Source organism: Balaenoptera acutorostrata, unplaced genomic scaffold (genome assembly GCF_949987535.1).
Source record: "Balaenoptera acutorostrata unplaced genomic scaffold, mBalAcu1.1 scaffold_1214, whole genome shotgun sequence".
Lineage (NCBI taxonomy): Eukaryota > Metazoa > Chordata > Mammalia > Artiodactyla > Balaenopteridae > Balaenoptera > Balaenoptera acutorostrata.
Window position 1 is genome coordinate 46,177 of NW_026646540.1, and position 13,879 is coordinate 60,055.

Below are 13,879 nucleotides of genomic sequence, written 5' to 3' on the forward strand. Positions count from 1 at the left end.
CATGCTTGAGGAGGGTGCCCGTGCGCACCGAGGGAAAGGGCGATACCACCCAGCGATGTGTGTTCTATCTCTCCTCAACATTTCATTTGCTGTCCATCTTGCCTGTGTGTCCACAGCCAAACGTGAAAGCATTGTGTCACAGGTGCCTTCAGAGCGTGCGGCCATCAGGACAAAGAGTGCCGCTGACCAAGAACCCCCTGTTCTCGGACCATGAAATTCCTCTCCTGAGCCATCTGCCCTCCATCACAGCAAAAGGATGTCTTCCTGTTCCCCTGAGACACCCTCAGGACAACAGGGCCCCCTCAGCCTAAGAGCAAGTGCCCTCTATGGGAACAAACACGCCTTTGGCACTTATGATTAAACACAGTGGACATGCTCTCAAGGGGAGAGGTCTTCCATAAGGGAAGGGCCCTTGGCCGAATATGACGTCCTCCATCAAAAGCGGCGCGTAGGGACCCATGAAAAAGGGCACCTGAGGAACCCCTGGACTGATCAAGGGAGACTCACCAGCAGGTATACTTCCTCATCTCCTGTGAAGTCAGAGGAACTTCCCTAGGAACGCAACCAAAGCTAATGGCAAGGGAGCCATTCCAATGCCCAAAGTGGCGGGCCAAACCCTTGCAGCAATGGGTAACTTACTGTAGCACCTTGCACATTTGCATTCTTCCCTTCAAGGACAAGACCTTGGAGAAACCATGAGACCCAGGTCCTCCAGAACCAACGTGTCACCCACAGCCGTGCAATGAGAGAACGCATCCAACATCCTGCACCCTTGAACCGGCGTGACTTCTCTGGCTTGAAGCCATGCACGCTGGAGATCACAGGCTCACAGCAGCAGAAGGTGGCAGGACAAAATGACCCCGGCAGCACACATTCACTCCAGCCCTTAAACCTGTAGCGTTTCCTTGGCAGCCAACTCCCTTCTTTCTGCATGGTTGGGCCCAAAGACCTCCGGGAAGAGCGCCAAACCTCAGGGAATGCTATGCCGACCTGGTATAGCAAGGACGCTGGGCTGTCCTAAGGAACACCTTAACATCCTCAACATAGGGGCAATGAGGCCACACAGGGACAAAACATCCCAACGGCTCCAAATCGGTCCCAGTGAGAAGACACCATCCTGTGCCGTGAAGGCAACATTCGCTGGAACAAGGATCCGCCGTGAAGCACATTGAGAAAGGAGAGGAAAAGGTTGGCATGGTCCACGAATGTGCACCTGTATTCCTTCTCTACACGGGACTCCAAATGCTCCTGAAGATATCCCAAAAGAGTTCCGGGAACCCTATGTCCACCGACCATCTATCCACCCAACAGTAAGCCTGTGGGCTTAGCCAACACTCTCACGTGTATTTCCCGCTCGCCTTGCCTTCCTCTCTCCACCAGGATCCAAACGAATCCACCCCTCACCTAAGTAGCTTGATATCCCCTGGATTTGCCTAAGGCATTTTCCAACCTCTCCCCACACAACACACAAGCAGGACACAACCCAAGGAGGCGCCATCAGCGTCGCCCAAATCCCGGGGACAGTGGCCCATTTCATTTCCCCCGACCATCAGGGCAAACCTAAACTATATCCCACCTCCCAAGCTGAACAGGACATAGAGGCCTGGCCTGGCCAGGACTCCTTCTCTGACCCTGAGTGCAGAGACTTCTGTTTCCTTGCGGGAACAAGGCAACGGCCTGAGCTTGAGGGTGGCCTGTAGATCTCAATGGCAAGCCAGAGGAGTACCAGTGGCTCACGCTTCCTTTCGCACCCGCACGCTGACCGCGGCAGGGGATAGCAGTTCTGGCTAGACTCAGGTGCCCAGAGACGTCAAGTTGTCCTTAGCCCTCCCATGTAGATGGACATCCCAGGCTCCTTTCCACATGGCTCTTTCTGCACGAGAAGCCCGCCACCCTCAACTTGAACAATGTTGCTGCGCACGCCCACAGTAGCAAATGCAACATGGACCTCTTCCTAATTTTCCTTTGGGAGCCACGTGCTGGATATCAGTTAGGATGAGAAGACGGTAGGTATTGCTCATTCATTTTGTTTAGATTTCCAAGGAATGCATTTATGGGAGTCATCACTGATCCACGCTCCTGCTCAAAGGCTGGACATGCAAAGTCGCGGACTGTCAGCAATCTCAATCCTCTCAGCAGTAGGGAGCGGCCAGACTCGAGCCACGGGGCAGGAAGTGCACCCAAGTCTCAGGGCATCGGAGCTCGGGTGCCCCAGGAAGAGCACAGAATGTGACGGTGTAGTCGCGCGGCACAAGTCTCCGTGGCCAAACATCTATGTTTCTTCAAAGAAGTTCCGTTTACCCCCACAAGGTTTCTACCAGGAACCTTGTCGAGCCAGAGGCGATGCCCTTCGATCACACAGAAAGCTATTGGCATTGGAGATATTCCAATGCCCAAACTGGCAGGGCAAACCCTTGCAGCAACTGGGTTACTTGCCCTGGCGCCTTCTATTTTCGCCCCCGGGCCCGTCAGTGACATGACCGCGGAGAAACCTGAGACCCATTCATTTGTTCAGAGTTCCAAGCAGTGCATTTATGGGAGTCATCATCAATCCACCTGCTCAAAGGCTGCACGTTCAAAGTCGCAGGCTCCACCACGGGGCAGCCACCGATCTCAAGCATGTCAGCAGTCAGGAGCGGCCAGAGCCGACCCACGGGGCTGCAAATGGATCTAAGGATCATGGCATCATATCTGGGGTGCCCCTGGAAGAGCCAAGAAGGTGAGGGTGTAGTCTCAGTGCACAAGTCCCCGTGGCCAAACATCTAGGTTTCTGCAAAGAAATTCCGCTCACCACCACAAGGTTCCTACTAGGATACTAAAGGACTTCACGCCAAAACCACTCTGACACTCTTTCGCCTCACCTTGCCTCACCTTGCCACACTGTCCTCACCTCCCTAGGTGTCACGGAGTATACAGAGGGCCACATGCTGCTGCAGGTGTTTGTTCCCTGGCACTCCACCACCTGCCTCAGGGTGACAGAACACAGGGATGTTTGAGAAAAGTGAAGGGGCACACAGAGGCAAAGGGTGATACCGCCCAGCGATGTGCACTATATCTCCCCTCAACATTTAATTTGCAGCCCATCATGTCTGTGTGTCCACAGCCAAACGTGAATGCATCGTGGCACAGATGCCTTCAGAGCACACGGGCATCAGCACAAAGAGCAGGGCCGTCCATCAACCCCCTGGTATGGGCCTTGAACTTCCCCGCCTGAGCCACCTCCCCGCCGACACAGCATAGGGATGTCATCCTGAACCGCTGAGACACCCTCAGGGGAACTGGGATTACTCAGCGGAAGAGCCACTGCCCTCTGGAGAACCAAACCAATCCTGGTGCATACGCTTCCACACAATGGACTCACCCTCAAGGGGAAATGTGATCCCTGAGATCTTCCACAAGGGAACGGCCCTTGGCCAAATGGGACGACCTCCAACAAAAGCAGCTTGTAGGGACCGGTGACAAAACGCACCAGAGGAACTCCTGGACTGAACAATGGAGATTCACCTGCAGCCATACTTCCTGGCCTGCTGCCAAGACTGGCAACCTACCCTTGGCCCACACACAAAGCTAATGGCATGGGAATCATTCCGACGCCCAATGTGGCGGGGCAAACCCTTGCAGCAATTGTGTAACTTGCAGTGGTGTCTGGTACTTTCACACTCTGGGCCCATCAGTGACGTGACATTGGGGAAACCCTGGGGCCCAGGTCCTCTACAAGCCACTTGTTACCCACAGCCATGCAACGACAGAACCCAGACAACAGCCTAGACACTTGAACTGGTATGACTTGTCTCCCCTTTGGCCAGGCTCGCCGGATACCACAGTTTCGGTGTACCAGCGGTGGCAGGAAAAATGACACCCACACCACACATCCTCTCCTGACCTTAAACCTGTAGCCTTTCCTTGGCAGCCGACTCCCTTGTTTCTGCATGGTTGCGCCCAATGACCTCCGGGTACAGCTCCAATCCTCAGGGAACGCTATGAGGGTCAGGTATAGAAACGATGCTTGGCTGTCCTCAGGAACACCTTCACATCTTCAACACAGGGGGAACGTGGCCAGACAGGGAAAAAACACCCCAAGGCCTCCAAATTGGCCCCCATGAGAAGACACCATACTGTGCCATGAAGGCAAACATTCACTGGCACAAGGACCCGCCATGAAGCAAATCGACCAAGGAGAGGAAAGAGGCGGGACAGTCCACAACTGTGCTCCCGTATTCCCTCCCTACACGTGCCTCCAGATGCTCCTGAGGGAATCCCAAATGTGTTCTGGGAACCCCATGGCCACCGTCGATGTATCCACCCACCAGTAAACCTGTGGGCTTAGCCAGCCATCTCACGTGTCTCTTTCACTCGCCTTGCCTTACTCTCTCTCCACCGGGATCCCAACGTGTCACGGCAAGATGCCAGAGCCACCCCTCACCAAAGAAGCTTGCCGTGACCAAGTCTAACTAAGGCATTTTTCAGCCCCTTCACACAGCACGCACAAGCAGGACACAACCCGAGGAGGAGCCATCAGATTGGCCAAACTCCCAGGAACAGTGACCCATTTGATTTCTCCCCTCATCAGGAGAAACCTAAACTGCATCTGGTCTCCCACGCAGAACATGACAAAGAAGCCTGCCCTAGGCCTGGAATCCTCTTCTGACCCTGAGCCTACAAACGTCAGTTTCTTTGAGGCCACAAGGCAATGACCAGCAGGTGGGGGCAGCCTGTAGAACCCAAGTGCAGGCGGCAGAACCAGCAATGGCTCACGCTTCCTCTCCTACCTGCATGCTGAACCGTGGCAGGGGACAGCAGTCCTGGCTAGATTAAGGAACCCAGAGACGGCACGCTGTCCCAAGCCTTCCCACCTGCATTGGCATCCCAGGCTCCTTTCCCAATGGCTCTTCTCCCCATGAGATGACCACAACCCTCAACTTGAACAACGTGGCTGTGGACACCCACGACCGCAAATGCAACGTGAACCTCTCCCTACTTTCCTTTTGGGAGCCACGTGCTGGACCTCAGTTCCAATGAGGAGACGGTAGGGATTTCTCACTCATTTTGTTCAGATTTCCAAGGAATGCATTTGTGGGAGTCATCATCGATCCAAGCACATGCTCGAACGGTGGACATGCAAAGTTGCAGATTCCACCACGGGACGGCCAGCGAGCTGAATCATATCAGCGTACAGAAGTGGCCAGAGCCGAGCCATGGGTCAGGAAATGCAGCCAGTTCTCAGGGCATCAAAGCTCGTGTTCCCCGAGAAAAGACCAGAAGGTGAGGGTGTAGCCCCGGTGCACACGTTCCTGTCGCCAAACCTTTAGGTTTAGCAAAGAAGTGTCGCTTACCGCAACAAGGGTTAAAGCAGGATCCTCATGGAATGCACGCCAACACCCCTCCGAGACTCCTTCGCCTGGCCTCGCCTTGCCACACCGTCCTCACTTCAACGGGTATCAGGGATTATACGGATGGCCCCAGGCTGCTGCTGGCATTCCTTCCCTGGCATTCCACCTGGCTCGGGGTGAGAGAACACACACAAGCTTGAGGAGGGTGCCCGTGCGCACCGAGGGAAAGGGCGATACCACCCAGCGATGTGTGTTCTATCTCTCCTCAACATTTCATTTGCTGTCCATCTTGCCTGTGTGTCCACAGCCAAACGTGAAAGCATTGTGTCACAGGTGCCTTCAGAGCATGCGGCCATCAGGACAAAGAGTGCCGCTGACCAAGAACCCCCTGTTCTCGGACCATGAAATTCCTCTCCTGAGCCATCTGCCCTCCATCATAGCAAAAGGATGTCTTCCTGTTCCCCTGAGACACCCTCAGGACAACAGGGCCCCCTCAGCCTAAGAGCAAGTGCCCTCTATGGGAACAAACACGCCTTTGGCACTTATGATTAAACACAGTGGACATGCTCTCAAGGGGAGAGGTCTTCCATAAGGGAAGGGCCCTTGGCCGAATATGACGTCCTCCATCAAAAGCGGCGCGTAGGGACCCATGAAAAAGGGCACCTGAGGAACCCCTGGACTGATCAAGGGAGACTCACCAGCAGGTATACTTCCTCATCTCCTGCCAAGTCAGAGGAACTTCCCTAGGAACGCAACCAAAGCTAATGGCAAGGGAGCCATTCCAATGCCCAAAGTGGCGGGCCAAACCCTTGCAGCAATGGGTAACTTACCGTAGCACCTTGCACATTTGCATTCTTCCCTTCAAGGACAAGACCTTGGAGAAACCATGAGACCCAGGTCCTCCAGAACCAACGTGTCACCCACAGCCGTGCAATGAGAGAACGCATCCAACATCCTACACCCTTGAACCGGCGTGACTTCTCTGGCTTGAAGCCATGCCCGCTGGAGATCACAGGCTCACAGCAGCAGAAGGTGGCAGGACAAAATGACCCCGGCAGCACACATTCACTCCAGCCCTTAAACCTGTAGCGTTTCCTTGGCAGCCAACTCCCTTCTTTCTGCATGGTTGGGCCCAAAGACCTCCGGGAAGAGCGCCAAACCTCAGGGAATGCTATGCCGACCTGGTATAGCAAGGACGCTGGGCTGTCCTAAGGAACACCTTAACATCCTCAACATAGGGGCAATGAGGCCACACAGGGACAAAACATCCCAACGGCTCCAAATCGGTCCCAGTGAGAAGACACCATCCTGTGCCGTGAAGGCACCATTCGCTGGAACAAGGATCCGCCGTGAAGCACATTGAGAAAGGAGAGGAAAAGGTTGGCATGGTCCACGAATGTGCACCTGTATTCCTTCTCTACACGGGACTCCAAATGCTCCTGAAGATATCCCAAAAGAGTTCCGGGAACCCTATGTCCACCGACCATCTATCCACCCAACAGTAAGCCTGTGGGCTTAGCCAACACTCTCACGTGTATTTCCCGCTCGCCTTGCCTTCCTCTCTCCACCAGGATCCAAACGAATCCACCCCTCACCTAAGTAGCTTGATATCCCCTGGATTTGCCTAAGGCATTTTCCAACCTCTCCACACACAACACACAAGCAGGACACAACCCAAGGAGGTGCCATCAGCGTCGCCCAAATCCCGGGGACAGTGGCCCATTTCATTTCCCCCGACCATCAGGGCAAACCTAAACTATATCCCACCTCCCAAGCTGAACAGGACATAGAGGCCTGGCCTGGCCAGGACTCCTTCTCTGACGCTGAGTGCAGAGACTTCTGTTTCCTTGCGGGAACAAGGCAACGGCCTGAGCTTGAGGGTGGCCTGTAGATCTCAATGGCAAGCCAGAGGAGTACCAGTGGCTCACGCTTCCTTTCGCACCTGCACGCTGACCGCGGCAGGGGATAGCAGTTCTGGCTAGACTCAGGTGCCCAGAGACGTCAAGTTGTCCTTAGCCCTCCCATGTAGATGGACATCCCAGGCTCCTTTCCACATGGCTCTTTCTGCACGAGGAGCCCGCCACCCTCAACTTGAACAATGTTGCTGCGCACGCCCACAGTAGCAAATGCAACATGGACCTCTTCCTAATTTTCCTTTAGGAGCCACGTGCTGGATCTCAGTTAGGATGAGAAGACGGTAGGTATTGCTCATTCATTTTGTTTAGATTTCCAAGGAATGCATTTATGGGAGTCATCACTGATCCACGCTCTTGCTCAAAGGCTGGACGTGCAAAGTCGCGGACTGTCAGCAAGCTCAATCCTCTCAGCAGTAGGGAGCGGCCAGACTCGAGCCACGGGGCAGGAAGTGCACCCAAGTCTCAGGGCATCGGAGCTCGGGTGCCCCAGGAAGAGCTCAGAATGTGACGGTGTAGTCTCGCGGCACAAGTCTCCGTGGCCAAACATCTATGTTTCTTCAAAGAAGTTCCGTTTACCCCCACAAGGTTTCTACCAGGAACCTTGTCCAGCCAGAGGCGATGCCCTTCGATCACACAGAAATCTATTGGCATTGGAGATATTCCAATGCCCAAACTGGCAGGGCAAATCCTTGCAGCAACTGGGTTACTTGCCCTGGCGCCTTGTATTTTCGCCCCCGGGCCCGTCAGTGACATGACCGCGGAGAAACCTGAGACCCATTCATTTGTTCAGAGTTCCAAGCAGTGCATTTATGGGAGTCATCATCAATCCACCTGCTCAAAGGCTGCACGTTCAAAGTCGCAGGCTCCACCACGGGGCAGCCACCGATCTCAAGCATGTCAGCAGTCAGGAGCGGCCAGAGCCGACCCACGGGGCTGCAAATGGATCTAAGGATCATGGCATCATATCTGGGGTGCCCCTGGAAGAGCCAAGAAGGTGAGGGTGTAGTCTCAGTGCACAAGTCCCCGTGGCCAAACATCTAGGTTTCTGCAAAGAAATTCCGCTCACCACCACAAGGTTGCTACTAGGATACTAAAGGACTTCACGCCAAAACCACTCTGACACTCTTTCGCCTCGCCTTGCCTCACCTTGCCACACTGTCCTCACCTCGCCAGGTGTCACGGACTATACAGAGGGCCACATGCTGCTGCAGGTGTTTGTTCCCTGGCACTCCACCACCTGCCTCAGGGTGACAGAACACAGGGATGTTTGAGAAAAGTGAAGGGGCACACAGAGGCAAAGGGTGATACCGCCCAGCGATGTGCACTATATCTCCCCTCAACATTTAATTTGCAGCCCATCATGTCTGTGTGTCCACAGCCAAACGTGAATGCATCGTGGCACAGATGCCTTCAGAGCACACGGGCATCAGCACAAAGAGCAGGGCCGTCCATCAACCCCCTGGTATGGGCCTTGAACTTCCCCGCCTGAGCCACCTCCCCGCCGACACAGCATAGGGATGTCATCCTGAACCGCTGAGACACCCTCAGGGGAACTGGGATTACTCAGCGGAAGAGCCACTGCCCTCTGGAGAACCAAACCAATCCTGGTGCATACGCTTCCACACAATGGACTCACCCTCAAGGGGAAATGTGATCCCTGAGATCTTCCACAAGGGAACGGCCCTTGGCCAAATGGGACGACCTCCAACAAAAGCAGCTTGTAGGGACCGGTGACAAAACGCACCAGAGGAACTCCTGGACTGAACAATGGAGATTCACCTGCAGCCATACTTCCTGGCCTGCTGCCAAGACTGGCAACCTACCCTTGGCCCACACACAAAGCTAATGGCATGGGAATCATTCTGACGCCCAATGTGGCGGGGCAAACCCTTGCAGCAATTGTGTAACTTGCAGTGGTGTCTGGTACTTTCACACTCTGGGCCCATCAGTGACGTGACATTGGGGAAACCCTGGGGCCCAGGTCCTCTACAAGCCACTTGTTACCCACAGCCATGCAACGACAAAACCCAGACAACAGCCTAGACACTTGAACTGGTATGACTTGTCTCCCCTTTGGCCAGGCTCGCCGGATACCACAGTCTCGGTGTACCAGCGGTGGCAGGAAAAATGACACCCACACCACACATCCTCTCCTGCCCTTAAACCTGTAGCCTTTCCTTGGCAGCCGACTCCCTTGTCTCTGCATGGTTGCGCCCAATGACCTCCGGGTACAGCTCCAATCCTCAGGGAACGCTATGACGGCCAGGTATAGAAACGATGCTTGGCTGTCCTCAGGAACACCTTCACATCTTCAACACAGGGGGAACGTGGCCAGACAGGGACAAAACACCCCAAGGCCTCCAAATCGGCCCCCATGAGAAGACACCATACTGTGCCATGAAGGCAACCATTCACTGGCACAAGGACCCGCCATGAAGCAAATCGACCAAGGAGAGGAAAGAGGCGGGACAGTCCACAACTGTGCTCCCGTATTCCCTCCCTACACGTGCCTCCAGATGCTCCTGAGGGAATCCCAAATGTGTTCTGGGAACCCCATGGCCACCGTCGATGTATCCACCCACCAATAAACCGGTGGGCTTAGCCAGCCATCTCACGTGTCTCTTTCACACGCCTTGCCTTACTCTCTCTCCACCAGGATCCCAACGTGTCACGGCAAGATGCCAGAGCCAACCCTCACCAAAGAAGCTTGCCATGACCAAGTCTGACTAAGGCATTTTTCAGCTCCTTCACACAGCACGCACAAGCAGGACACAACCTGAGGAGGAGCCATCAGATTGGCCAAACTCCCAGGAACAGTGACCCATTTGATTTCTCCCCTCATCAGGAGAAACCTAAACTGCATCTGGTCTCCCACGCAGAACATGACAAAGAAGCCTGCCCTAGGCCTGGAATCCTCTTCTGACCCTGAGCCTACAAACGTCAGTTTCTTTGAGGCCACAAGGCAATGACCAGCAGGTGGGGGCAGCCTGTAGAAAACAAGTGCAGGCGGCAGAACCATCAATGGCTCATGCTTCCTCTCCTACCTGCATCCTAAACCGTGGCAGGGGACAGCAGTCCTGGCTAGATCAAGGAACCCAGAGACGGCACGCTGTCCCAAGCCTTCCCACCTGCATTGGCATCCCAGGCTCCTTTCCCAATGGCTCTTCTCCCCATGAGATGACCACAACCCTCAACTTGAACAACGTGGCTGTGGACACCCACGACCGCAAATGCAACGTGAACCTCTCCCTACTTTCCTTTTGGGAGCCACGTGCTGGACCTCAGTTCCAACGAGGAGACGGTAGGGATTTCTCACTCATTTTGTTCAGATTTCCAAGGAATGCATTTGTGGGAGTCATCATCGATCCAAGCACATGCTCGAACGGTGGACATGCAAAGTTGCAGATTCCACCACGGGACGGCCAGCGAGCTGAATCATATCAGCGTACAGAAGTGGCCAGAGCCGAGCCATGGGTCAGGAAATGCAGCCAGTTCTCAGGGCATCAAAGCTCGTGTTCCCCGAGAAAAGACCAGAAGGTGAGGGTGTAGCCCCGGTGCACACGTTCCTGTCGCCAAACCTTTAGGTTTAGCAAAGAAGTGTTGCTTACTGCAACAAGGGTTAAAGCAGGATCCTCATGGAATGCACGCCAACACCCCTCCGAGACTCCTTCGCCTGGCCTCGCCTTGCCACACCGTCCTCACTTCAACGGGTATCAGGGATTATACGGATGGCCCCAGGCTGCTGCTGGCATTCCTTCCCTGGCATTCCACCTGGCTCGGGGTGAGAGAACACACACATGCTTGAGGAGGGTGCCCGTGCGCACCGAGGGAAAGGGCGATACCACCCAGCGATGTGTGTTCTATCTCTCCTCAACATTTCATTTGCTGTCCATCTTGCCTGTGTGTCCACAACCAAACGTGAAAGCATTGTGTCACAGGTGCCTTCAGAGCGTGCGGCCATCAGGACAAAGAGTGCCGCTGACCAAGAACCCCCTGTTCTCGGACCATGAAATTCCTCTCCTGAGCCATCTGCCCTCCATCACAGCAAAAGGATGTCTTCCTGTTCCCCTGAGACACCCTCAGGACAACAGGGCCCCCTCAGCCTAAGAGCAAGTGCCCTCTATGGGAACAAACACGCCTTTGGCACTTATGATTAAACACAGTGGACATGCTCTCAAGGGGAGAGGTCTTCCATAAGGGAAGGGCCCTTGGCCGAATATGACGTCCTCCATCAAAAGCGGCGCGTAGGGACCCATGAAAAAGGGCACCTGAGGAACCCCTGGACTGATCAAGGGAGACTCACCAGCAGGTATACTTCCTCATCTCCTGCGAAGTCAGAGGAACTTCCCTAGGAACGCAACCAAAGCTAATGGCAAGGGAGCCATTCCAATGCCCAAAGTGGCGGGCCAAACCCTTGCAGCAATGGGTAACTTACTGTAGCACATTGCACATTTGCATTCTTCCCTTCAAGGACAAGACCTTGGAGAAACCATGAGACCCAGGTCCTCCAGAACCAACGTGTCACCCACAGCCGTGCAATGAGAGAACGCATCCAACATCCTGCACCCTTGAACCGGCATGACTTCTCTGGCTTGAAGCCATGCACGCTGGAGATCACAGGCTCACAGCAGCAGAAGGTGGCAGGACAAAATGACCCCGGCAGCACACATTCACTCCAGCCCTTAAACCTGTAGCGTTTCCTTGGCAGCCAACTCCCTTCTTTCTGCATGGTTGGGCCCAAAGACCTCCGGGAAGAGCGCCAAACCTCAGGGAATGCTATGCCGACCTGGTATAGCAAGGACGCTGGGCTGTCCTAAGGAACACCTTAACATCCTCAACATAGGGGCAATGAGGCCACACAGGGACAAAACATCCCAACGGCTCCAAATCGGTCCCAGTGAGAAGACACCATCCTGTGCCGTGAAGGCACCATTCGCTGGAACAAGGATCCGCCGTGAAGCACATTGAGAAAGGAGAGGAAAAGGTTGGCATGGTCCACGAATGTGCACCTGTATTCCTTCTCTACACGGGACTCCAAATGCTCCTGAAGATATCCCAAAAGAGTTCCGGGAACCCTATGTCCACCGACCATCTATCCACCCAACAGTAAGCCTGTGGGCTTAGCCAACACTCTCACGTGTATTTCCCGCTCGCCTTGCCTTCCTCTCTCCACCAGGATCCAAACGAATCCACCCCTCACCTAAGTAGCTTGATATCCCCTGGATTTGCCTAAGGCATTTTCCAACCTCTCCACACACAACACACAAGCAGGACACAACCCAAGGAGGTGCCATCAGCGTCGCCCAAATCCCGGGGACAGTGGCCCATTTCATTTCCCCCGACCATCAGGGCAAACCTAAACTATATCCCACCTCCCAAGCTGAACAGGACATAGAGGCCTGGCCTGGCCAGGACTCCTTCTCTGACGCTGAGTGCAGAGACTTCTGTTTCCTTGCGGGAACAAGGCAACGGCCTGAGCTTGAGGGTGGCCTGTAGATCTCAATGGCAAGCCAGAGGAGTACCAGTGGCTCACGCTTCCTTTCGCACCTGCACGCTGACCGCGGCAGGGGATAGCAGTTCTGGCTAGACTCAGGTGCCCAGAGACGTCAAGTTGTCCTTAGCCCTCCCATGTAGATGGACATCCCAGGCTCCTTTCCACATGGCTCTTTCTGCACGAGGAGCCCGCCACCCTCAACTTGAACAATGTTGCTGCGCACGCCCACAGTAGCAAATGCAACATGGACCTCTTCCTAATTTTCCTTTAGGAGCCACGTGCTGGATCTCAGTTAGGATGAGAAGACGGTAGGTATTGCTCATTCATTTTGTTTAGATTTCCAAGGAATGCATTTATGGGAGTCATCACTGATCCACGCTCCTGCTCAAAGGCTGGACATGCAAAGTCGCGGACTGTCAGCAAGCTCAATCCTCTCAGCAGTAGGGAGCGGCCAGACTCGAGCCACGGGGAAGGAAGTGCACCCAAGTCTCAGGGCATCGGAGCTCGGCTGCCCCAGGAAGAGCTCAGAATGTGACGGTGTAGTCTCGCGGCACAAGTCTCCGTGGCCAAACATCTATGTTTCTTCAAAGAAGTTCCGTTTACCCCCACAAGGTTTCTACCAGGAACCTTGTCCAGCCAGAGGCGATGCCCTTCGATCACACAGAAATCTATTGGCATTGGAGATATTCCAATGCCCAAACGGGCAGGGCAAACCCTTGCAGCAACTGGGTTACTTGCCCTGGCGCCTTCTATTTTCGCCCCCGGGCCCGTCAGTGACATGACCGCGGAGAAACCTGAGACCCATTCATTTGTTCAGAGTTCCAAGCAGTGCATTTATGGGAGTCATCATCAATCCACCTGCTCAAAGGCTGCACGTTCAAAGTCGCAGGCTCCACCACGGGGCAGCCACCGATCTCAAGCATGTCAGCAGTCAGGAGCGGCCAGAGCCGACCCACGGGGCTGCAAATGGATCTAAGGATCATGGCATCATATCTGGGGTGCCCCTGGAAGAGCCAAGAAGGTGAGGGTGTAGTCTCAGTGCACAAGTCCCCGTGGCCAAACATCTAGGTTTCTGCAAAGAAATTCCGCTCACCACCACAAGGTTGCTACTAGGATACTAAAGGACTTCACGCCAAAAC

The 13,879-nt window shown here is 54.5% G+C and overlaps 8 non-coding genes across 8 annotated transcripts; all 8 read right to left on the reverse strand.

The window, feature by feature from the left end:
- Positions 1-1,981: 1,981 nt before the first annotated feature.
- On the reverse strand, positions 1,982-2,073 carry LOC130706962 (small nucleolar RNA SNORD116). The gene has a single exon (XR_009006993.1). It is a non-coding gene; the product is annotated as a small nucleolar RNA SNORD116 (small nucleolar RNA).
- A 388-nt stretch (positions 2,074-2,461) lies between these two features.
- Positions 2,462-2,554, reverse strand: LOC130706972 (small nucleolar RNA SNORD116). Its single transcript, XR_009007003.1, has one exon. It is a non-coding gene; the product is annotated as a small nucleolar RNA SNORD116 (small nucleolar RNA).
- A 2,447-nt stretch (positions 2,555-5,001) lies between these two features.
- LOC130706947 (small nucleolar RNA SNORD116) lies at positions 5,002-5,093 on the reverse strand. Its single transcript, XR_009006977.1, has one exon. It is a non-coding gene; the product is annotated as a small nucleolar RNA SNORD116 (small nucleolar RNA).
- Positions 5,094-7,502: 2,409 nt separating this feature from the next.
- On the reverse strand, positions 7,503-7,594 carry LOC130706960 (small nucleolar RNA SNORD116). Its single transcript, XR_009006991.1, has one exon. It is a non-coding gene; the product is annotated as a small nucleolar RNA SNORD116 (small nucleolar RNA).
- A 388-nt stretch (positions 7,595-7,982) lies between these two features.
- Positions 7,983-8,075, reverse strand: LOC130706973 (small nucleolar RNA SNORD116). Its single transcript, XR_009007004.1, has one exon. It is a non-coding gene; the product is annotated as a small nucleolar RNA SNORD116 (small nucleolar RNA).
- A 2,447-nt stretch (positions 8,076-10,522) lies between these two features.
- Positions 10,523-10,614, reverse strand: LOC130706952 (small nucleolar RNA SNORD116). Its single transcript, XR_009006983.1, has one exon. It is a non-coding gene; the product is annotated as a small nucleolar RNA SNORD116 (small nucleolar RNA).
- A 2,409-nt stretch (positions 10,615-13,023) lies between these two features.
- Positions 13,024-13,115, reverse strand: LOC130706961 (small nucleolar RNA SNORD116). Its single transcript, XR_009006992.1, has one exon. It is a non-coding gene; the product is annotated as a small nucleolar RNA SNORD116 (small nucleolar RNA).
- Positions 13,116-13,503: 388 nt separating this feature from the next.
- Positions 13,504-13,596, reverse strand: LOC130706974 (small nucleolar RNA SNORD116). The gene has a single exon (XR_009007005.1). It is a non-coding gene; the product is annotated as a small nucleolar RNA SNORD116 (small nucleolar RNA).
- Positions 13,597-13,879: the final 283 nt, after the last annotated feature.